Below are 23,974 nucleotides of genomic sequence, written 5' to 3'. Positions count from 1 at the left end.
CTGCCAGAAACTTCTCTGTGGGAAACAAGTGAGGTCTTTTGTTCTTCCTCTCTCAGTTTTTAGTGATAGTGACTCATTTGTTGGTTGTAGCCTCAAAAACACAATAGCAGTGGTTCAGAAAGCTGACGGGAGCTCTGCTTTTCTTTATGACCAGCTGATGAAAGATTTTAAGTGAAAAAAAAAAACAGGCAACACATCTCAGGAGGATCTGAATCAGACAGCTACAGCAGCAAGCGTGACCAAAGGTGAGTGAAGAAATACATAAAAAAGGGAGTGATCACAACTTTTAGCTGGTTCTGATGTTGTCTTCTGATGTGAAAGGAAAGACGTGAGAAAGGGATCCTGACTCTGATTTATGCCTGGTTTATGTTTGGGAAGTTAGATCTGTGTGGCTATGGAGCATAGAGCCAAGGAGGCGCTCGTCCCCCTGGGCTCTGCTCTGCTGAGGCCGCCCCTCGAGTGCTGGGTTCAGCTTTGGGCCCCTCACTCCCAGAAGGACATCGAGGCCCTGGAGCCTCTGCTCACAGGGAACCAGGGCCAGGAGCAGAGGGAACGGCCTCGAGTTGTGCCAGGGGAGGCTCAGGTTGGCAATGAGGAGACATTTCTGCTCAGCAAGAGCGGTCAGGCCTTGGGACGGGTTGCCCAGGGAGGTGGGGGAGTCCCCGTCCCTGGGGGTGTTCAAGGAGAGGTTGGACATGGTGCTTGGGGACAGGGCTTGGTGGTGACATTGGTGGTAGGGATTGGCTGGACCAGATGATCTTGGAGGTCTCTTCCAACCTTAATGATTCTGTGATTCTAACTGTATGACCATGTTCCATTTCAGTTGCACCATGCCAGTGTTCTCTGCAATTCCCTTCAGAGAGAACATCTTACAAGCTCATCTTTTCTGGAGTCCCTCTGGATAAGGCACATTTGTTTGGCTGTTTCTGATGCCACGAAGCTGCAGCAAAAGGAAAACTTTGTCATTAGAGAGGAGGATCAATCTGAGTGAGTATCTCCCTGTGGCAGAAGTTTACGTTAGTGTAGTTGCTGTTCCTGGCACTGAGACGTCCCATGCCTGTTTATCTTTCCATTCACACAATTGCTTTGAAAATATAATAAGATTCAAGCTTTATTAACACAACCATGTTTCTTTATTTTCATTCACATATTATATTTTTTCTATGGGGGATTGCTACATCTTTTGTTTGCTTATGTTTTATACTTCATTATCTATTTTTTTTCAGCATAAGAAGAGGTGTTGAGCGGAGTGCCTTCTATATAGCAGTCATAATTTAGTTGCGACACATGAGGTAAGCAAAAGCACTGATGTGTAAGTCAAGAGAGATGCAGTTCAGTCCTTTTTACATGATTTTTTTTTTTTTTTTTTTTTTTTTTTTTGTGTTGTGGTCTTAACTAAGCACTTCTCTGCTTGCCTGCATTCTTCTGCCTGCATATTTACCCTGTCAACTTTTGGCTGGATGGGTCATCATTGCAATGTGTTTATGATGTGCAACTCAGATCTCAAATGGGATTGCTAACCCTACTGTAATAAAAAGAATTATTAACAACAGCAATCTTGGAGCATTACACAAACAGCAGAAGTATGTTTCATAGCACTGTTATGAGGTGCAGTAGAAAATTGCTCATTTTAATAGCTATTAAATCAACAGATAGTTTAATGCCTTGTGCAAGATGACAGAAAGGCAGATATCAGAAAGCATAACCCAGATCATGTATAGAGAGCACAATCTGTGCTCAAACTGGGTATGATTTTATTTTATTTTATTTTATTTTATTTTATTTTATTTTATTTTATTTTATTTTATTTTATTTTATTTTATTTTATTTTATTTTATTTTATTTTATTTTATTTACCTTCAGGTGCTGCTGCATGGGTATTCTTGGCCTTAAAAGTGAGCAATAGCTTTGCTATTTGCTCTGGACATGCTGGACCCAAGCTCCATCTGAATCAACTGGAAGTTTAAAAGTTTTGTTATGGGTAAGATGAGGGCACTGACTATCAGGAGACTTTCTTTCCTCACAATGCTAGGCATCATCCTTCAAGACAGATAATAAGAGGTAACGTGAAGGACAATATCAAGACACCAGATCTTTGAGAAGTGGCAGGCTTGACACAGAAAGCTCTTTCAATTATTCTTTTTCTACTTTCTTACGAGTTTTACCATGTTGAGAGGTGCCATGTAAAAGTCTCTGAAGCCTAAACTTCAATGTCACCTTTAAATGAAGGTTGGTTTGGGGTGAGATTCAGCCAGCGCATAACTACGGACAATAGCTAATTTTCTGTAATGCCACAATTTCCCCAGAACTGAAGCTTTTGTAATAAACTCCCATTTCTCCCACCTTCTTTGTTTTCTAGCCTTCAGGATTTCAAAAAACAATTCAGTATGGGAATGAATTAAGTTTTCATAAATCTTGGTAAAATAGTTCTGAGAAACATTAACGGATGCCTTTCTTCTCAGTGGGTAATATTTTTCAACTTAACAAATAAGGTCACTTCATTTTAGTTGGAATATCATTGACGAGTTAGCCTACAATGCCACAACAATTTCCCAGTCTGCCTAGTGTCAAAGGAACTCTGAACAACGACAGTTTTAATGTTGGTAGAAAATCTTTGATGGAAGAATTGACACGAGGAGTACCAACTGTGCTACCTAGATAAACACTTTTTTTCTCCATTGATTACAGGTTTATGAGGTTATAGGCTTGTCAAGCATTTGCAACAAAGCCAGAGAGTAGTAATATGATAAGAAATAATAATAAGAAATAAATAAACAATTACTAATATATAATAATGATTATATATAATAATAATAATCAAATATAACGTATATAATAATAATGAATAATACTTTCGGGGATAATAGCTCCAAAACTTGAGCAAGACAGTATTTGCTAATTACATTTACTGATGCGATAAAATTGGAAAGCAATATCAAAACAAAGGAGACTGGAACGTTGTTTAGGAAGCATGGCATAACCTTGAGGAATAAAAATTGGGTGATGTTTGATAGCACGCATTGCAAAGTCACGTACTGGGGACTAAGAAGAAGATTTTGACAGAGATTTGCAGAAAGAGGAGGTAAAGCATCTGGATATGGCTGCTAACTGAAAATGTCCGGTGGACCAGCAGAAAAATGTGTCCCAAATGAAGGCAAATGAAATCTTATCTCCAGTTGCTGTTTCAAAGGACGTGGGGCAAGCTAATGGTCAGCAGGAGGATGCCCTGTTTGATGTAAAAGAAAATGATGATGCAAGAACAAATGGAAAGACGTGAGTGTAAAACGCAAGTAGATCACCAAGCAAAAAACCAAGCACGTTTATTTTAAGCTTGTATTCCCTTGCTTCTAGTAGCAGAGAACACGAACGCATGATTCAAGGCTTCCTTTCCAATCATATTATCAGTTATGTTCCCAGAATCACAGTGAAAATATTTCCACGCTCATTTACCGACAGTTATGCTTTTCGTGCTAAAATGTAACAACGTGGGAAGCAATGTTAAAGAAAAAATGAAGTTACCAATTATATCAGGGTTCTCAAGGTTGTGCCAGTACAAAACTGACCTGGCATGATTTCTCCAAGCAATAACTATAAATGGGAAGAGTGAGTTTTAATTAAGCTGGTATGGATGATTTCAGGCAGAGGCTCTCCAAAACGCAATGTCTCTGCTCGTCTGCTTTGCGCCGAGTTTTCAGCCCAAAAGTAAAATGAGACTGAGCTAGGATGCTGGCTTGCATGTTGGAGTAAAACTGAAATTGAAGCTCAGCAAAGGGAGAAATGTTTATGTTTTCTTTCATAAGTTTAGAATACCTTAATGAGACAGAATCTGAGCCTTTTTATGAGCGAGGGCTTCAAAAAAAAGTCTTGGTGGTGCAGGATTCTGCGTCAGCGTTTGCGAAAGCGCTCACTCCAGTCCAATTCCACAATCTCAAACCGGTAAACCACCAGTAACGGGGATAATACATACTTAAAATTCCAAGACCCAGACTTAAAATGAATCAGGAAAACAGACTTGGTAATGCTACGTGGAAAATAACTGCTGCAGGTTCTGTTAAAAAGAGAATGTGGAAAAAGCAAATGGGTAGCCTTTGGGTGTTAAAGGATGCAATGCATGCAAAACATATTTAATAATTAGGTGCATGGATCCCCTTGGGCGAGGTATTCAGCAAGTGAATGTACAAAGGTAGTTCCCTCCCCTTGGGTTTACAATCTAAGATGACTCCAGGGAACTTCTGTAGAGAGCCAGTGGACCGTAACTTGCAAATATTTTCAGAAACGTCTGAAATCTTATCAAGGTGACCATCACAGCTCATACAGAGACCATGAAAAGGCATCATTTGCAATACAAATAATTATTTTCCCTTAACCCGTTGTAATCTGGGGTCTGTTTGAAGCTATTTATTTAGTTTTACTTAATTCTGGTGTTTTTCAGCCAAAGGTCTGTCTTAGGCTGCCCCTTTCCTCCCCACTTTCCCCTGAAATTTCAAACAGAGCTGTTTGGTTGTTTTCTAGTATGGAAAGAGAAAAATAGTTTGTTTTTCGGTTTTAAAATACTGGCAGTAACTTATCTGAGAAGCTCAGAAGCTTTTGTGCTTTTTCAGTTTGGCAAAAGGATGCGTCAGGAATGTGCCTCTTGTGCCTGTGGAAATTGACCTAAATTTGGCCAAGTCACAAGCCTTTGAAAAAGAATCAGAGAATCAGAGAATATCCTGAGTTGGAAGGGACCCACGAGGATCATTGAGTCCAGCTCCTGGCTTTGCACAGGACCACCCAAAAAATCAGCCTGTAAGGATCTCCTCGTGCTCTGGAGAGACATTCTCAGCTTCTACAGTAAAATAATTCCCATCAGTGGGTGGGAGAATGACAGAGACTGGAGGAGAAGATGGTGGAGAGAGGGGACATGAAAAGGAAACTAGGACTGGCCCTATAAAGGTGTTGGGACTGGTTTTAAGGAGAAGAAACAGATTTACCTAAACAGCCTGGTGTGTGTGGAGATAAATATATCGGACACACAAAACTGGGATGACAGGATGAGAAACTGAGACTGGGCAAGAGCTGTTCCCTGTAGGACTGGATATCTTCTGCCTCTAGGTTGTTACAATAAAATAAGTAAGAAATGCTGAAGTTCTGTTGTGTTGAAAATAATAGAAAACTGTAGAGCAAGATTTTCTTTCTGCAGGTTTGGCCACCTTACAGTGAGCAATGAATTGGAACATGCATGAAAAAAAAAAGGAGGAAAAAAGAATTTGAGCTGCTGCTGTTTTAAAAGGTGGGTTGCTGCTGCATCCTGGAGATATCTAAATTATGGTTTTGTGCATTCACCATGGTGAGATGCTTATTTCAAAAGGAGTTTCAGCTTACTGAAGGTTCAGATTACCTACATTTGGGGCGTAAAGACAAATGACACCAATCTCCCCTTGAATGAGTGCTGTTGTTTTGTGAACCAAATGAGGAAGCAATCAGCACCAACTCAGATACTTAAAATCTGTTATAAGGTGTGTATGCAAAGAGCATTAATTAAGCTGGTGCAGCTGACATTCACTCAGGTATTTCCTGGATTTTGAATACTCAGATTTGCAAATTCATTAGCGTTCTTCTAGCGTCCTTTTTGTGCATTAAATTTATGTTGTATATTGTGCGTGTAGTGGTAAAATCTGGAACCTCTGGGCATGTATTGTAAGGCTTTGTAGCCACAACACTGAATCGTGGTCGGAAGCCCACGTTTTTCAGTTACAACTGACTTGGGCTAAAGTTGAGCAATGAAAAAAAAAAACCTGAGATGCATGAACATTGTTTTAGGAACACACAGCAGCGTGTAGCCCCTGCCTTGTCTGTTTAGCCTGCGTGCTTTTCAGAACAGGAGATGTGCTATCTCTGTACGACTTCTGTTGTGTTACCACCTTAGGATTCTCAATCTGGTAGTGATGATTAGTAAAAGTTAGTAATAGAAAACCTTTTAAAATCCTTAAGTGCCTCTGGTGCACGTCAGAACTCCCCAGCTGGATGGTGCAGGCTGTGTTGTTAAGGGACAATGGAGATTATCCTTTAAGTGCTTGTGGTTTTGGAGACCTCCGTTCTTCTTCTTCCCACCGAGTGATTTGGGCATGCAGTAGTGACCGTGAAAAATTCTGGCTCCTCTGCATTTCTTACAGTATTAGATAAGCTGCTTGGTTTTGTAACATTAAACAGCAAGAATCACCTTCTCTGGAAACGCTTGAGTGACCATCGCTCATCTCCCCAGGCAGCTGGGCAGTCAAGGACAGTCTGGCTGTCTTCTTCTTCATCCTGCAGTCCCATCTGATCGAGCCGGGAGAAGAGGGCGTTCTCAGGTCAGGGAGCTTGTCTGAGGAGCTGACTCCCTGTGGATGCCTGCCATCGATCTTCTGTAGCTGTCTTCAGGTCTCCGGGTGCAGCTCATCAAAGTCAGTAAGTTTTTGGCAGCTCCGGCTCCTCCTTCTCCTTTCAACTTATTTGGGATTTTTAGCACAGGGAGGTTGCCGTGTCCCCTTAATTTTTTATCCTAAAAGCGTTAGGAGAGAGTTAGTTAAAAGAAAAATAATGGGTGATTTGTTGTGGTCTCCTTGCATGGAAGCCTGGTCAAATGTGTATGGCAAACCTGTGACCAACAGGAGAATTTGGCTCAGTTTGAAGGCTGCGTGAGCTGCAGGGTCAAAACTTTCCATCCCAGTTGAAACAGCAAGACAAATCATCTCACGTGCTCAGACAAACTTCGGTTTCACCAGCAGCTTGCAGTAAGTACCAGTGATCATTCTTTAAACAATTACTCTGTTATATAAAGGGAAAGTGCTAGTTTTTAGAACTGCAGTGACTCCCCCCCCATCCCAGAAGGTGACACCACAGCAAACGAAAATAGTGGGCAGAGCTAGCAAAAATGTTTTCTTGCCATCAAAGTGTAAATAACACTTTGGCGTTGTGATTTCACTGCTATATAATGCTGGTTTGGGGGCCACATTGCAAGCAAGAAGGCAAATTACTTTAAAGAAAACCCAAATCTCTGTGGTTTGGAGGTCACAGCTGTGCTGTTTCTTTGTTGGATGTTCTGCAGAGCAAACTGCAGCGTAGCCACTGAGCCTCTCAGGTCCCCTCACCTGACCTGGATGGACGTGGAGGCTTTATGACAAGTCTGGGGGATTTAGAGCCGAGTGGAGAAGGAAGTTGACCAAAATAGGTAGTATCAGAACAAGGGAATATGCTTGTTTTATGAAATTACTGATTTTTGATGAGAAGAACGGGATCTCTCAGGACCTCAGGGAAGTAGTTGGTGTGTTGCCACAGAGAAAACTGAGTCAGAGCTTAAAGTGAGGATTATAGCACGAATGATAACATAAACAGGCAAGTTCTGCACTCCCTACTTATTAGGGATTTTTCACGATTGTGTCCCATCAGCTCACTGAACTGCTTGGTTCATTCCATGTCACCTAGGTCAAACTAACAGCTTGCGAAGGGACAGATTCATTGGGTGAAGGATAAGATGGGTGGGCTGGGACAGGCAAAAGGGAAAGGTTCAGCATGGCGAGAGAACATTTTGGCAGCAGTCCAGCAAAGTTTGTCAGACAAAACCGCAGTCTTCCCTTTGACAGTGACGGGAGGCTTGTTCCGGGGCTGGAATCTGCTAGAAGCATTCCTCGCCCCGTGCAGAGCAGTGATTCCGCCTGCACGTCTGCTCACCCTGAACACCTGCAAAATTCCAGTTAAAAAGCACTGAAAGGCTGAGAGAGGGGGGGGAACACTTTGAAATGGAGAGCTTCCTGTGCGCTTTCTGAGGACCGGGGTTGCTTACTGACCTGATTTATTTTTTAAGTTACTGAGGTTTATGCTTTTACATTTATTTTCCCTTACTAAGTGGGCCTTGCAGTCTGCTGCTCTGATTGCGATCTTATTAGTCACCAGATTATTTTACAGGGTTTGGGGAAGGAAAAAAAAAAAGAAAGCATACAGCCACCGGCGATCTCTGAGCCAAGTTTGTTTAATAACAACATCCTGTTCACTTCTTTTTCATGTTTCCCCCAAAATATTCTGTTCTGCATCTATTTATTGCGTGTGAGAACTGTTTGCTGAAGGAAACTTACCTCCTGTGGTAGGAATGAACCTCACACAGTTTTTATTCAGGCTAGCAAAAGCTTAAGTCGTCTTACTGGTGGTGTGAATATAGTGGCACGTACTCTGATGATGATTTTTTAAATTATTTTTTTAATAGCTCTAAAATGTACATCTACAGGTGGTGCAGAACAAACCAGAGGTTAAAAAAAAAGAGGTGATGAACTCTTGGTATCCAACTTCGTATCATAAGTGACTATGGAGGGCCCTGTGTAGGGTAGAATCGGGCTCACTTGCTTGTTAGGTTGTTTTCCTACTTTTTTAGGTCTTTTTTTTCTACTTTTCCTACTTTTTCCCACTTCTCTGTTACGTATATTTGTGATATACTTTATATTTATATTTATATTTATATTTATATTTATATTTATATTTATATTTATATTTATATTTATATTTATATTTTTTATTTGTGATATATTTTTGATGTTTCTTGCAGAGATTAATTGTATACTTGCAGTGTTGGATGGCTTTCCTCCACTTGCACACAAGGATGAGCTCCCAGTGGAACTAAACACCAAATATCTCCTACTCTCTTCAGTACCAGTGGGCACTTGGGTCCTGCAGGAGCTGTGAGTTCAGCTTGGCAAGTTTTTATTACTCTTAATTAGTGTTACAGCAGTGCCTGCCAGCTATGGCCTTGCCATTCTGGGGACTGATACACACTTCAGATGGAAGCCTTGGGCTCGGTCTGGGCTTCAGGTCTGACTTTCATCTGTGTACAATCAAAATAATTTTAATTACTGTATTGCCTAGCCTAGGTGCATGTTTTGTCTCCTTAATTTTTAGGTCTTAAATGCATCAGCCAGAGTTTGTGACAATGCAGCGTGCACCCAGTGTAACAGCAGAAGGGCTGATTACCGTCTCTTTCTGTTCACAGAGAGACAACGCAATTAAAAATAATTATAAAAAATAAAATAAGCATATTTCCAGTGTACCGACTGCTTCCTCATGGCTCGTGGTACAAAGGCATCATCCTCAGCCTAAATTTTATTGTGGTGAGAAGGAGGCTGCAGTGGTATTCCTACGGATGTTGCTAAGTTCTTCCTGTTGAAGAACAGCAGGGGAGAAAAATGTTGTTTGAGGGAGTTCCAGCCTGGTGAGCAGGAAACCGTGATACCTGGCAGACAGCTTTCCCCTGTAGCTGTGCCATTATGCCCTGCCCGAGGGCATCCAGTGAAGGTGGAAACGCTGCAACTCCTGGAGAGCGATTGCTTTGATGCTCTTGAGCAAGGAAATGCGATCACCAGTTCACAGAAATCCTAGCTGTGACTACAACTTAATGCTATTTTTTTCCAGTGTTCTCTGGCAGGAACATCTAAGAATTTAGTTATTAACTTTGGAGCATTTTCCCATTGGAATTTCGGGCTGTAAGTTCACAAAGATGGTTCTCCAAAATGACCAGCCAAAGTGATTTCATTCTGGCTTCCAGCGTTTCTTGCACTTTCAATTTTCCTTCTGCACATCAGGCTGGATGCTGTCGTAGTGAGTGCAAGCAGTTCAGCTCCTGTATCACCCCCTACCCAGGATCCTCATAGCAGGCGTTCCTTTGTCTGCATCCCCTAACCTGGGATGGCGTTGGTTTGAACACACCTCACAGCCAGCAGTCTCACACCAGGAAACAAGGAAATAACCAAGGGTGAAGCACCGCTGCAGTTCAGCACATGAGAAAGCTGAGACCAAAACTGCACAGCTGCCTTTCCCCTTGGGGTGTGCTCTAACCCTGAGGCTACATCGTCTCAGGCTCCTTTTTTGGCCTAATAGTTCCTAAATTCTTTGTTACACCGAGGCAATAATTCAGCCAACGTTTTGTTACCCTAATTTTCTCGGGCACTTTCATGCTTACTCACAATCCTCCTTTTGTCTCAACTTAAGGCATCGATCGCTGCTGCTTGTGCTGCCTCTCTGACGTGGGTTGCTGCTTCACAGAAGAGCTGTCAGAATAAATGTACGGAGGGGCTCCTACCTGACAACAAAGCCGAGCTCCCAGCTGGCTGATAAAGATGCATCTGAGTCAAGGCACTGGATTTTGAAGAGGAGCAGCCAAAATGCAGGGACACATTGCCTTCTGCTGACTTTGCTCGAGGGCTGGGAGCTCCAGCCCTAGGTGACAGCTAACAGCTGCAGAATGATAACATCTCAAGCTGATGCAGCTGTTGCTAAGTGACTGAGCTAAATTTAGCATTTTCATTTGGCAAATTTAACAAATTAATTTGGTGTGCAGGTGTTAATTTATTACCTTAACTATAAATATATATATATTTTTTTTTTTCCTTTTTGCCTTTGAGACTGCCTGGCAATTGTGGGAGAGAATTCATTTGAATCCCTAGCCCTGTCTGGTTTCACCATTCTTTCTGAGCTGATCCTGGGATATGATTGATGTCTTGCCATCCCATTCCTTAATTGCACTTTGCAGTGATGAAGAAAACCGTCTAATACTTGAATTGCAAGCCGGTCTCTGTCGAAGCAGATGAAATAATTGTTTGGAAAACCAATCAGGAAGCATTCAAATCTTCCTCGGTGACGTGACTCCTTCAGATGGCTTGCCTCCTTCGAGATCGCAGACATCAGTGTTAAGATTAGCCTGGTACTCTGCAAGTGCTTACTCGGCGTTTCATCACCAGAATGAGTGCTGCTGGGTTTTCGTGCTGCTGCTCCTCTGCCAATGTCAGACAGATTTAGGCAGAGCGAGCCTCGCATGCCGAAACCTGGTCAGTCCTGAAGCAGCATGTTAAAACAAGAGCTTGCAGTTGGATGCACTTTGCTGTGGGGATCGGCTGAGAATTCGGAGGCTGATACAGATACCTTGCAACTGGATACCCATGAGAATGAAGGAGCTGAACTGAAAGAGATTAAGCAGCTCTTTGTACATTCTTCCCTGTGAAGTGTAAAGAACTGAGGGCTTCATTGTTTTGCAACCACTTAAAAATTAAAGGGGAAAAACAATTGCTTTAAGCACGGTCCTCTTGAGGAGGGTTTTATTAAATCTGCGCTTTCCAGAAGTCCAGGCATATGTGCAAAAAAAACCCAAAAAGTCCTCCACCAAGAGATTGCACAACAGAATGTTGTCCACTGTGTAACTTCAGTGTACCCAACCCCAGCTCCCCGTGAGCAAGCAGCTTTCCCACACTTTCAGTCCACATACATCAGCACTTGGCTCCCTTTCTGCATTGTGCTTTGAAAACTATTTACCTTACGCCTCTGGGCCTTTTCTCTGTACAGCCATTTACCTCGTCCCTCCTGGGTGGGATAAAAGCCACTGTCAACGGGGTAAGTTTCAGTATCGTGTCTTCCTGCAAGACTACTCACACAAACCCTTGGCATAAAGGCTGCAAATGTGGGGCAAACAGCAAAATGAAACCTTTCTGCTTTAGCCTCCCCTGTAGCTCACCTGCCTGCTGAAGATCAGATCTCCGTGTGCCTGTACTGGGTCAGATCTGTTCTACCAGGCTTATTTTTGCTAGGATTGTAGGCATTCAGCTGCAGTTTTAAGGGCTGATCTCGTCTGAGAACAGGGCTGGGAGACAGGAACTCCTGACTTCGTGAAGCGTAATTGCAGTAGTTTTGCTGCATGGCCTCAGGCTGCTGGTTGAGCTCTTATCTCATTTTGCCCATCTGTAATGCTGCTCAAAGGGTGCTTTGGTGATTAATTTATGCTGATGAAGTTAATTATTTGGTAAGAGTTGAATAATTCGATAAGGATCTCAATATATCCCAGCAAATGTGGCGAAAAGAAAACCAAAATAGCCAGCCCTAAACCTGTTAATTAACAAAGCCAGACGAGATGGTGAGACTCAGGACAAAAACCTCATCATAGAAATTACTGCAGTTACAGTGGTGCTTTTTATCTAAACTGGGGATCCTAGATGAAGTTATTCTTCCAGAGCTAGCACAGCTTGATGTTCCTCTGATTTCAGAGGCAACTTGGCAGGAATATAAAGTTAGAGGGCGGCATGTTCCTGAAATCTCAGCTGTACCTTGGCGGTTTTGGGAGCTCTATGTTGTACACGATGGTGCCCAGTAAAAGGGTTCATGGGCTATTATGATGTTATTTTATAGTTCCTGTAGGTAGGAATTGGAAATGATACATGAAGACAGAAAAAAATTGTTCTTCCCTCATTTAAGACAATGTACCTAGTTCCATATATGTTCTATTTTATGACATTTTGCAAAAAATAATCAAATTTATTACGTTTTCCTGAGTCCTGCAGAGCAACTCATCAGTTATTTGGAGAGCGCTGAGATGTGCATCATATCAGAAGAATTCTGCAGGGCCAGCTCTCTTGGCAGTCTGGAAGCGATCTGTATCTCCAGCACGGGTTGGTCACACTAAAACCAGTTAAACCAATTTAACCAGTGTCACCTTACCCAGCAAAATACCCCTGAGCTTTTCTAGCTCCCTCTACTGGATTGACTGTGGAAGCTGCTCTTTACCGGGCAAAATGGGATCTCTGGCTCAACATTTTAGGTGAGATAATGCTGCACACCAATTTGAGTTATTTTGCTGTTGATGATAATGCACGTGCCTCATGTCAGTGCAGATTATGTTATTGAAGACCTTTTCTTTGCTCTTTAACAGAACTGAACTGCACTGATGCTCAAAGCTGGTATGAAATAAATCAAAATTCAGCGTAATTTTTCCTTTGTGTCATGATTCACTTAATTCACCTTGGACACAAAGAAAATAGGTAGGAACGAAGGATGTTGGCTTCATATTTTCGCAGTTTGCTTGCGAAGCATCAGTACAAACCACCCAGAGACTCCACGTCTCTCGGTGCCTTGCAGTTTTTGGTTGCCGTTCGTGCAACCCAGTGAGGCAGAATCTCAGAGGTAAGGAAAAGAACAGGGGAAGATTTCTCCCTGCAGTTTTTTCTCCAGGGTTTTGTTCAGGCCACTTTTAAATGGCTCAAGCAACCGCAGTGGTTCGGGCTATGACATTTTGGCAGGGTGTGAAACAAACTCTGGCAGAGGTGTTATGACTGAAGGGCTGGTTTTGTTCTCTCTGAAACGTGTGGCAAATGCCTCGCTAGCTTCAGCCAGAGCAGGATCGGGTCCTCAGAGTCATACAGTTTGAATAAGCTCAGCAAAACCAGCAAAAGAATCGAAATCTGTCGCACCACTACATTGTCACAAACTCTTTTGGGCTCACTGTCCTCTGCCTAGGGTGTCCTCCAAAGCAGCCAAGACTTTCTGGGTAGAAAAACTGATTTTGGTAGGTTTTGAGTAATAAAGTAGCCTTAGATTAGTGCTCCCTGTCTGGTGTCTCCTTTGGACTGCCTCTTGCATTACATAGCAGTTTTGTTGTTTGTTTTTTTTTTTTAAACCTTGTACTGGAAGTGAAACCTCTCCAGAGGCATACTTAAAAAAAATCAATAGAGAAGAAAAGCTAATTGATTTTTTTTTATTATTATTTTTTATTATTATTTTCCTTATAGGATAGCCCATTAAACTTGGGCAGTCCCTACTGAAAGGCAAGATTACTGCAGTCTTTTCCATGCTATTTTGGAGTTGTCTCCCTTATTGCCCTGATATTATAGCTTTCTTGTTTTATTTCTCCCCACTTACAGGTAAAAAGACATTTAAAAAGTAATATATATGGATAATTTGGATTAAGTTCACTTTTAGCAGTGTCATTCTGGATTTCTTACTGGTTCAACAGGAGTTGCTGATTTCAAGTTACCTGTAAACCTTTGTTTTTTTCCAGATTCTCACAGACAAGTATGTATTGAATCATTGGGCTATAAGAAAATAGAATAAAAGGAATGGAAAATTATAGAAAAGTGATTCTGAGTGTGTTACAATAACATCAGAGCTCTGTAAGCTGAATCCTGGAAGGCAATAGCATGCTCTGTGATTTCTGCAGGTATTTCACCTGTCTGGAGACATGCTCTCATGTGCTTGGGATGTTTGCCTGCCTCTACCACGCTACTTTCCGTGCTTCCTGCGCTGTCAGCAAGTTCCTTCATGCTCCAAAGATCCAAGTGAATGAGCAGGATGTACGAGCTTCCCTTGTTGCCCTCTCCTCACTTCTGCCAGCCTCCCAGTGGAGCCCCTCTGGCTCTCCGTGAGTACCTCTTTCCTCGTCTGAAGGGCTGCTGGAATGAATGGATTTTACAAATCAGAGTTGCTCTCGTGATTTCTAGTCCAGATGGAGTCCACTGAGCGCTAAGGGAGAGTTCAGACTTAGCATATGCTTACCTTAGGTTGGCTGGGTGGGAGCAGGAAAGAAAAGGGCTTTTGAACATGAGGTGGATGACAGGCTGGTGCTGGTTTTAATATCTGAAAGCAGGTTTTCTTATCCTAGCATTCATTTCTCTCTGCAGATCCTCGCCTGCTGTGGGATCAAAATGTAAATGGTCAGCTCCTGGTGTGAATTAGCACAGCTCCTGTGGCTGACCCAGTGTGTTCAAAACTTACAGGGGGGCTGGGGAGAAAGCTGAGGCATTTGAATATGTTTTCTGTGTAAGGTTACCAATGGCTAGAGGTAAGTTTTCAAGAAATAAAACTCTTCAGATCACCAGGAAAACACACAAAGCCTAAGTCAGGAACATGTACAGCTCCACAGAAACTTATAATGCAGGAACTCCCCCCATCTCTTTAAACTTGAATTAGCAGCATGCCTCAAAACTGGGATAAATGCGCTTAGATTCCACTGTTAGCTAATGAATCAAAGCCTGACCTCATTGTTAAGCCATTACCCATCTGTATTTTATGACTTCCAGAGATACATAAGGCTTCCAGAATCAACGAGTCACTTGTGGCTGCCCTAGTATGCATCCTGACTTGCTGACTGCTCACCGAAGCACTGAGTGCTCTTAGCTGTCACTGTGCAATTTCCTGGCTGAAGGAGATCTGGAATGTAAAAGTATTCATCACCAGAGGTTTTGCTGGATTCCGGGCCTCCAATGAAGCGGTAAGAGATGATTTAAAGTTGGAATGGCATAAAGATGCCTCTGAGTTTTCAACCAGCCATAGGGCAACTCAACCAAGAAAGGAAAAACTGAATTTGAGGTGGATCCCTTGACATAAGCTGACCAAGGTTTAAGTGTTTCTCCAGGATGGTAAGAAATGTGTGTCCATGTTAAATCAGCACGAGATGTAACGTGCTACTTCCATCCATTTCAGAGCTGCCACTGCCTTTCTTTGTGATGGCTGTGGCACACCATCTACCATCAGGACAGGTAAGAGAGGAACCAGATGTTGCTGCTCTCTTCCAGTCAAGTGGTCCAGCCCTTTTGTTACTTTGCTACTTGGCCTTTCTGGCATTGGCACACCCTAACATGGAGGAAATGAAAGATTGCTGCTACTGTGCATGCTGATGTGCTTTTAGGCTTTCATTCAGAAAAAACACTTGGTTTGTGCATCGCAAGTTTGCATCCAGAAACACATTTTCCACTGCTTCAGTTCACCGTGTTATCTGGCCAAAGCGGAATGAAAAGGAAATGGTTCTGATTCTGAAGTGTTTTGCAGAGCTGGACAAGCACACACGATACATAGGGCAGTGATGAATCATAGTCTGTCTTCTTCATCACTTCACACCGCCGAAACAACATTATTTTGCTGGATTTCCTTCTAATTTACTGGGTGAGAAACCTCCAGGCGATAGGTGGTATCCCAACCCACTGTCACCTCCAGTTTTGCTTGCCATTACTTGCTGCTTCTTCATCTTGGTGGTGGGCAGTTTGGCTGAGGAACTTTGTTTATGTGTGATAATAGGACTCCTTTTTTCTTTTTTTTTTTTCTTCTTTTTCTGATCCTTGTCTGACTACAAAGCCTTAGAAGTTTTCTTTAGATATTTTTGATAATTCTTCAAGGCTTTCACGAACTCTGGCTGCTTCCTTGTAGGCTGAGGCCAACTTGTCCATAATTGCTCGAGTAGGTTAAAGGAGTGGACAGATGATGGCAGGTGACTAAATTGGTGCATCCTAACAACTTGCTGTTCACCAGCTACCCTTTAGCTTCTGTGATTTTACACCTTCCCTGTGCATCATTTCAGCCAAGACATGGGGATTTGATCCCGATGAAATATACCCAATAAAAATCGGAGGTGGCCAAGTGCCCCGAGCCCTCCCAAGTGCACAATTAGCCGTGCTGGCACAACGCAGGGAGTAGCTTAGGAGCAGAGATGCACAGCAGAGTAAGAACTATCAGTGCTGGTATTGCTGACAAGGAATAAATCGTCAGGCTATGAGCTCCAGAAGCCAGGCTGCTCGCTCTGCTGTACATCGAAAGGGGAGGGAAATGCAGTTCTGATACGATCGCTGTAAAATCGATTGCTTAACAGAGTTGGTCTTTGCGGCTGGGGCCTGGTGCCAAAGTTCTTCCCACAGGGCACCAGAGACCCTTTTGAGGTGTAAGAAAACCCCATCCCCCCTCATATCGAAAATGGGCCGCCTGAATTTATCCTGAGTACAAGGCAAGATGAATCACTTCCCAAACCCCTTCTGAGCCTTTTCTCTGCCCTGAGTACTCAGAACACAAATAAAAGAATCTGAATTTCACTTATTCCTGTCTCAAGTACCAAATTCTGGTTTGCAGCAGTAGCTCCATACCCCATTCTGATATTGTACATGGAAATCCCAAACACCTCTCCTTCCATATGTTTGGGAATCTCCTCTGAAATATCCAGCAATAGTTTCGGACAAAGGAGTTCTGAAATTTGGGTAAATTCAGAAGGGTATATCCCAGGATACACCTTCAGGATAACTCTTTAGGATTCCTCGTTACTATAGAGTAGGATAATAAAATGTAAGAATACAGTCTTGAGTGTTTTGCTGAAACCCCTTGGCAGTGAATATGGAAAGATTTAATTGAAATGATTTCTGAATCGAGTTAACCTGTGCATAGATAAAGCCTTTCCTCAGCTCTAAGTGGCTTTAAAACACCTATAATTACAGTACAACATCCTCCTGGTTATTTTGTGCTGCTGTAAGTACCTTTATACAGATATTGAAACCACCATAACAGGGTTTATACAGATATAAACCAGCTGTACGTGGGCCAGCCCTTAAGTCAACCACTGCAATTAACCTTACGCCACCATTCTCCGTTTTATTGTTAAGCAGTTGACTAAATGCATTTGGTAAAATATCTTGCAAAGAATGCATTTTATGAGCTCTTTGGGCCAATCTCTTGCCTGGCTTCAAAATCTATTATTATTTTTTAATTATCAGGGTGCATCCCCGCTCATTAGGAGGCTTCGTGATCTAAAGTACGGTACAGGAGGAAGTTGCTTGTCAGATCTCGGCACAGGACAGAAAGGTAATTGTCTTCAGTTCCAACTCCAGCTCTGACGAGGATTTCTTGATAAGGCTGATGGTGGCTGCCTGTGAAGGAAAGCACCGATACTCTGCCCTGTGCTGATGAAACACCTTGGCCTCACATCCAGCTCACAGCCTACGTGCAGACCCTGCTTTGGGTGAATTCATGCAGTCTGAATGGTTTCAAATCAATTTTTAAATCTATCCAGCAGAGGAAGTAATTCCGAGCGTGCCGTCCCACGACAGGTTAAGCTCATTGAAATCAGCTCTGCTGCAAGCCCAACCTTCCCTGCCAGCCCAGCCTTCCCTGCCAGCCCTGGCCTTGCGTTTTCGCTTCCTCTATTTGTTTATTTATTTATTTTTTTTCTGTGGGATTCATTTTCTGCTGCTTTAGTTCCTGGACAAACTTATCAGGGGAACTGATAACTGTTGGTATGAGGGGGAAGGGCAAGACCGTGGCAGCGCTGTCGTATGGGTGCAAAGGCAGGGCAGACGTGGTGACCTGTGTTATTTGCCTCCCTTTTGCCCATATTTACCTGCTTCACTAAACATTTTATGCCTGTATGTCTAGACAGCAGGTTCTGAGCAGGCAGTCCATGAACGTCCGTGCCATCAAATCCCTCCTCTTCCTTGTCACGAGCATGGAGCAGAAAACTCTTCTATTAAGTAAGGTGACAAGTTTCCAGCGAGATGATATCCCTGAATTATAAGGTACACAAATCTCACCTCGTGCAGCCCAGGAGCAGGGCAGAGCCCATTTTTCCTTCTCTCCTTTTTTTGGATCCACAGGCACACGCACGACGGAGCCGGCTCGGCGATGGTACAGTGGGATGGGAATCGCAGGAATTGAGTCAGCCCTGCCTGGTGACCTGCTCCCTGCTGGGCTGCCACGCTGCTGGGATGCCCAGGAACGATTTATTATGGCCAACCATAATTAATAATTACAGCCAACCATAATAAATAATTAAGGCCAACCCCGCTCTCCCTCCTTCACCCCATAAAGCTGCTGGGCAGCCAGCTTTGCACCAAGGCTGGATTACAGCCCCAAAGATTTCTTCCAGGGGTGAAGCTATGCTGCGAACATGCCTCCCTGTCCCCCAATAAATAAATAAATAATAAGAAATAAAACAGGAAAATAAATAATAATAAAGCACACAAAAAAACCCACAACTTTTCACTGCTGGGGGGGAGGGAATGAATGGGGGATGAATAGGGGGAGGGAATGGGGGGGATCCTGCCTCTCCCCCAGCCCCAGCAGCCCACCTTGGAGGTAAGGGGGTGGTAAATATATAAAAATAATATTAAAAAAAACAAACAAAAAAACTTTTCACCTGGGTTTTCTGGGGGTGGGGAGAATGAATGGGGGGAGGAAGGAATGGGGGTGAGGGGATGAATGGGGAGGGGAAATGGGGGGACCTTGCCTCTCTTCTTGCTCTGGCAGCCAATCTTGGAGGTAGGGGGGTGGTAAATATATAAAAATCATACAAAAAGCAACTTTTTATCCTGGGTTGTTGTTGGGGGGGCGGGGAGGAGGAATGAATGGGGAGGAGGAATGAATGGGGTGTGTGTGAATAAGGGGACCCCGCCTCTCCCCCAGCCCCTCCAGCCCACCTTGGCTGCAGGGGGAGGGTGTTAGGGAGATTTTAGGGGGGTGTTAATGGGGCGGGGACCCCCTCCCGGAGCCAGAGGCAGGGACAAAGGCGGGGAGGGCGAAGGGAGGCGGTGCTGGGGCGGCCGGAGGGCGGCGTGGGGAGCGCAGCGGAGCGGGGCCGGGCGGAGGCACCTTGCAGCGGGCAGGAGGTGAGTCCTCTCCTCCCTTTCCCACCCGGGAAGGGTCGAGAGAAGGGCTTTTTATTTGTTTCTTCCTCTTCTTCCCTTGTTTTTTCTTTTTTTCTTATTTTTTTTTATTAGGAAAGGGGCGCCCCCCCCCCCTTTCCCCACAGCCCGGCTCCCTCCTGCCTCCCCGGCTCGGTTGTTTAACAAAGGGATTTGGCTCCAGCCCCGGGTTGTGCAGGGTTTTTATTTATTTATTTATTTTATTTATTTATTTTGGGGTGTCTGGGGCAGAGGAGTGGGGAGAGGGAGCTCGGGGTTCAGCCCTGGGGTTTGCTCGGCACCCCCGTCCTGAATTGGGCTGGAGGGGGGTGCTGGGGGGTGACCCCAAAGAGGCGAGGAGCCGAAGCCATGGGGGGACACAGCCCCTTTGGGGTGTTTTTGGGGTGGCTGGTGCACAGGGATGGGGAGGTGGGAGCGTGTCTGGCCTCATTCCCCCCACCCCACTCCACGTGCGTGTCCGAGGTCGTGGCTTTTTGCCATGAAAGACCTTAAAAGCCAAGCTGGGCTTGGGATCGGGGTGTAAATCCCACTGGACGGGACCTTAATGAGGTCTCCAGCACCCCGCTCGGGGCTCCTGTCCGTGAGCGGGACAGGAGGGACCCTGCGGGATGGGTGCCACCTCTGGGTGCTCTCAGAGAGCCCCAAGGACGAGCTCCTGGGGCTGCAACTCTCCTCCCTTCCCCGTGCACAGAAAAGCCCCAAATCCCCAGCTCTCCGCCTGCAAAATCCCTGTTCTCGCTGCTTTTCTTGGTGGGGTTGAGCGATCCCAAAAAACGGGGAGAGCTGCCTCCATCCGCCTGCGTGCCGTGGTGCGTTGGCCCCTGCTGAGCATTTCTGCCTCATTTCTTCACCCCTCACCTCCAGTTCTTCTGCAGGAGCAAGATTTACTAATAAAAAGACATCAGGACCTCTCCCCGTGCTGGGGGCTTGAAGTCTGCACTTTATGGGGTTATTAGGTACGCCGCGTGTCTGTCCCTATTACACATTATATCAAGAGCAAGTGGAAAAGATGTGCAGCCAAGCTTTTTAAAGCGAAAGCAAGGCATGGCAGCAGGGTGAAACGGCCGTGCCGGGCACGGGCGGAAGGGTGTTTGTTCTCTTTGCTCGCAGTTTCACTCTTTGCACAGTGACTCACGGCCGCCTCTTGCCAAATTGCCTCCTCCGGCCCCATTCCTGGAGTTTCCTGGTGCTGGACTGCCCCGACATCCTTTAACGGGGGGTCTTGCTCGCGGTTTTTTAGGATAAAGCTGGCAAAAACTCCTCCTGGTGGAACAATTCGAGCGGGTGTCCGCTTGGAAATGAATTTCTCCCTCTGCGTTTTCTGTGGATTAGTCAGAGAGGGCGAGCTTGTCTCTCCAGGGAGAACAGGCAGCACGGAGGGAACTTAAATGTGGCTGAATCCTGAATTTGTTAAGCTGAGGATTGCCCCTGTCTCTTGTTCTCCAGCTGTGTTACACGGGGCAGAAAAGTTTAGGGTGAGAAATTCTTAAGCCAGGTGGGTATTCAGCCTTCCCGAGCCCTGTGGGGAGAGGCTGTGTCAAAGGAGGTGATATAACTACTGTTTGTGGACTGGGAAGGGAAAGCCAAGAGTAAAATCGAAGAGGAAAATGCTCTTTTGTCGCATGACAATGAGAAATCTTTGAGTACTGTGTGTGCTGGATGTTGCTCCGAAAAAATGGGGAGGAATCGTGAGGCTTTCAGCTCACAATCTTCATCACGGGGGTATTAGGAGAAACGTGGAACAACCCATGTGTAACTTCCACGAGTGAAAATACATTTCTTGTTGATTGTGGTTTTGACTGCCTTGTTTACCGTAGGCTGAAAATGCTAACTTTTTTTTTTTGCCTAAAAGGTTAAAAAAACCTCTTTGATTTCTTCTGATTCTCGTGGATCCTCTTCCAGGTCTGTGCAGAGATTTCTCAGCTTTGACTACAAAAGCACAAATTTCACCCAGTTTGCTATCTAGATTATTTTTTTTTAAACTTTGTATATGAGTGATCTTTGGCGTGGCTTCTGTCTCTCTTTTCTGCACCCTGTCTCACTTCCTAGGTGTGGGAACTCACATAATTTCAGAACCGCAGCTGTTACGGCCCAGTTTCTTTATATTTTAAGGGTGTGCAGAACCACCTGGGGTTGAAGCAGGCTGTTCTCAGCAGCAAAATGCTGGATCCCGAGCTCCACCCTTCAAGTGAGCGGGGTTTGCAGTTCATCCTGTCAACCACAGCTGATAAGAGAAGCAAGTGCACTTTGCAAAGAGCCTGCAAAACAACCCCTCCTCGTGAGGAGGCGCAAGGAACGGGCCGAGGCTGAGCATCTATAAAGAAAACACATATTTCTTTAAACCTTAGTCAGTATTTAGCCCTTTGACACGTACAGGGATATCTCTCGTTGGCTTTTTAACCTCTGTGGGAAGGCGAAAGAATGTTGTGTGCCAGATTTGCGCTGTCTGAGAGCCCTTCTTGTGTGCTGGGCGAGGAGCTGGGCTCGCATATTTGGCCTGTGAAGGAATTGGGGAGAATGTAGATAACGTTCTGCTTGTGTTGGCACTTGCTTGTATGGAGAAAATCATTTGGGCTGCTTTTCGTATGCCCTTTCGTATTCCTGAGCTTGGCTGCGGCTGCACGTGGCACGCGTAGATGTGGACACTGGGGCTGCGAGGGGCAGCGCTGGTGACAGGGCCTCCTGGCTTTGTGTAAGGGGAGGATGCTTTATTTTTGTCCTCTCCTTCCATGGGCACATCCTTGGAGCTGTAGATGCAGCCTGGGTCCTGCCATGCTGTGATTTTCTATTCTGTGCTGTGCTCTGGCTCCTTTTCGGCTGAATGTCACCATTTGGGGACCCTTCGTGGGAGTCCCTTGATGGCAGTATCGCTGCTCTGAGCTCTCTGTATCATCCGCAGAAAGGAAAAAGGCCCTTTTAGGACACGCTATGTCTCATCCTCCAGTAGGCGTCTTAAAATAGGTCAGAGAGTTGCACTCTAAAAAATGCTGATGGCTCGTTGTACTCGTTGCCTGCTGCGGTGTGTGAGGCAGGTAGCTCGGGGGATTTTCTCCTACCCATCTCAATTTGGGGATGAACCAAACCCTTTGGCGAAAGCACTGGATTCTCACAGCCTCCCTGAGTCCCCTTCCTTTTAGCAATTGTTTGCTTGGGCTGGGCAAGGGGAAACCAAAAAAAAGCCATCCGATTAAGTGCGTTTCCAGGGGAATTTGATGAAACAGTGGAAGTATGGAGGTCTGGTGTACGTACCAATATACTTCTGGTAAAGTGTCTGGGCTGTGGAAGAGCTGTTTAAACTGGCAGTCCTTGTGTTCTGGCTTCCTGTCATATAACCAGTGATGGCCATTCTCTATCCCTTTCATCTCGTCTTAGACACAGGTTAAACAATAACTGTACTTCCATGCTTTCGTTCCATCTTGCCATCTGTGCTCTTTGGACCTGCTATAAAGCCAGTTGATTTCACCCTTACCACCAGTATTACCGCCTTAAAGTCACTCTTCTTCCTCCATCTAGGCTAGCAGCAGTGAAGTCACGAAGTTGCAAATGACGTGTCCATTTAGCATCTCAGGTGATGGAAAAAAAAAAAGAGAAAAAAAATGCTGGTGGGATAGAATTGAAGTCCTATTTGGGGAAAAAAAGACCAATTCAGAAGATTGCCGAAGCAGTACACAGGTGTACTTTCTGAAAAGGAAATAATTCTTCCTACAATAGTCCTTTGTGATCCCGATTAAAGTATAAGAGGCATGGCACGTGATAAATCGTGCCTACCTTGAATTATATGACATAAAACTGCAAATATCTCCTTGATCTTGGCCTTTAGCTATGGGACTGCGAGCAAGTCAAGTGGCAAATCCATGTCGTGTACAAGCGTTTTGTGTTTTGTTCTCTTCTTTTTCCATGAAATTAGTTCATACATGTAACCTAAATGGATAATGGGGGAGGAAAATAATTCCTATTCATATTGTGTGTGTTTTGGGGGCAAGGAGAGTCGCCTGGGTTTACCCTAAAGCGTTGCCTCCTGCTCGTGTGAGCTTGATGTATGTACTGTCCACAGTTCCCAGGTGATGTAAAGTCCTTACTCCTTCTGAAGGAGTAACAGCACTACCTTGGAGTTACTTTCTGCGAGTAGGGCCTTGAGCTGTCAGTTCTTGTAATGACTGTAAATTTCACAAAAGTATTTTATATGGTGGCTCTTTTGATGGAGCACGTTTCTTAGGGCTTACATCGTATTCACGAAACAGGAGCTGGAGTGAGAAATATCTTTCCCTTGAACTGGTGTCTTGCTGCAAATGTTCTTTCTCCTCGTTTACCTACAGAAAGCTTTGTATAACATGAAATACATTATTGTTTCTTTAGCATGAAGAATTTCCAATATATTTTTCTGCACTAGCACATTACATTCTCTGCTGATCTTAAGATATGAAGTCTCTTGGCCACTTGACTCAAGCTGCTTGGGAAAATGGTTCTTTTTGTAAAAATGGGATTTATTTTCCCAGCTATCTGCAAGTGTACGTTCCACAGTTTCACCCACAAGTTTAATTTAAAGGCTTTATGCCAGGATGAATCTATCGTTTACCTTTAGTAGGTATTTCAAGAATGTCTTACTTCAGTCTTCCTTTGGAGAAGCTACGTCAGAGCCAAGTGTAGACTTCGTGCGTGCCCGTAATTCAGATTTGTTTGGGATGAAGGATAAACTGGTTTTCTCCACCAGCAAGCAGGGAAGAGTAGATCCTTCTGTCCCAGTAAATCCAGTCTGTGCTACT

General features: G+C 44.3%; 1 protein-coding gene and 1 long non-coding RNA gene across 30 annotated transcripts in view; both read left to right on the top strand.

The window, feature by feature from the left end:
* Positions 1–42: 42 nt before the first annotated feature.
* Positions 43–18,534, top strand: LOC137864056 (uncharacterized). 21 transcript variants are annotated; one of them, XR_011101402.1, is made up of 18 exons: positions 46–245; positions 824–987; positions 1,227–1,292; positions 1,864–1,981; positions 3,191–3,273; positions 4,602–4,785; positions 5,180–5,269; positions 6,242–6,426; positions 6,630–6,752; positions 8,555–8,687; positions 9,991–12,434; positions 12,512–12,583; positions 12,695–12,722; positions 12,840–12,945; positions 13,741–13,833; positions 13,979–14,179; positions 14,838–17,376; positions 17,947–18,534. It is a non-coding gene; the product is annotated as an uncharacterized lncRNA (long non-coding RNA). The 21 variants fall into 21 exon arrangements; XR_011101430.1 differs by lacking the exon at positions 12,695–12,722; XR_011101357.1 differs by having other exon boundaries at positions 9,991–12,583.
* A 487-nt stretch (positions 18,535–19,021) lies between these two features.
* The window catches only part of PAK1 (p21 (RAC1) activated kinase 1), a 67,962-nt gene continuing 63,009 nt past the window's right edge, over positions 19,022–23,974 (top strand). For 4 of the 9 annotated variants that reach the window (XM_068697037.1, XM_068697320.1, XM_068697098.1 and 1 more), the window contains exon 1: positions 19,032–19,175. The gene's annotated coding sequence lies outside the window, so the exon portion shown is untranslated. Of the gene's footprint in view, positions 19,176–20,098; positions 20,168–23,974 lie in introns of those variants that run through there. The other 5 variants (XM_068697165.1, XM_068697487.1, XM_068696951.1 and 2 more) reach the window with 4 other exon arrangements.

The sequence above is a fragment of the Anas acuta genome, chromosome 1 (genome assembly GCF_963932015.1).
Source record: "Anas acuta chromosome 1, bAnaAcu1.1, whole genome shotgun sequence".
Lineage (NCBI taxonomy): Eukaryota > Metazoa > Chordata > Aves > Anseriformes > Anatidae > Anas > Anas acuta.
The sequence above is the reverse complement of the archived record's forward strand: the minus strand, read 5'-3'. Positions and strand labels throughout refer to the sequence as shown.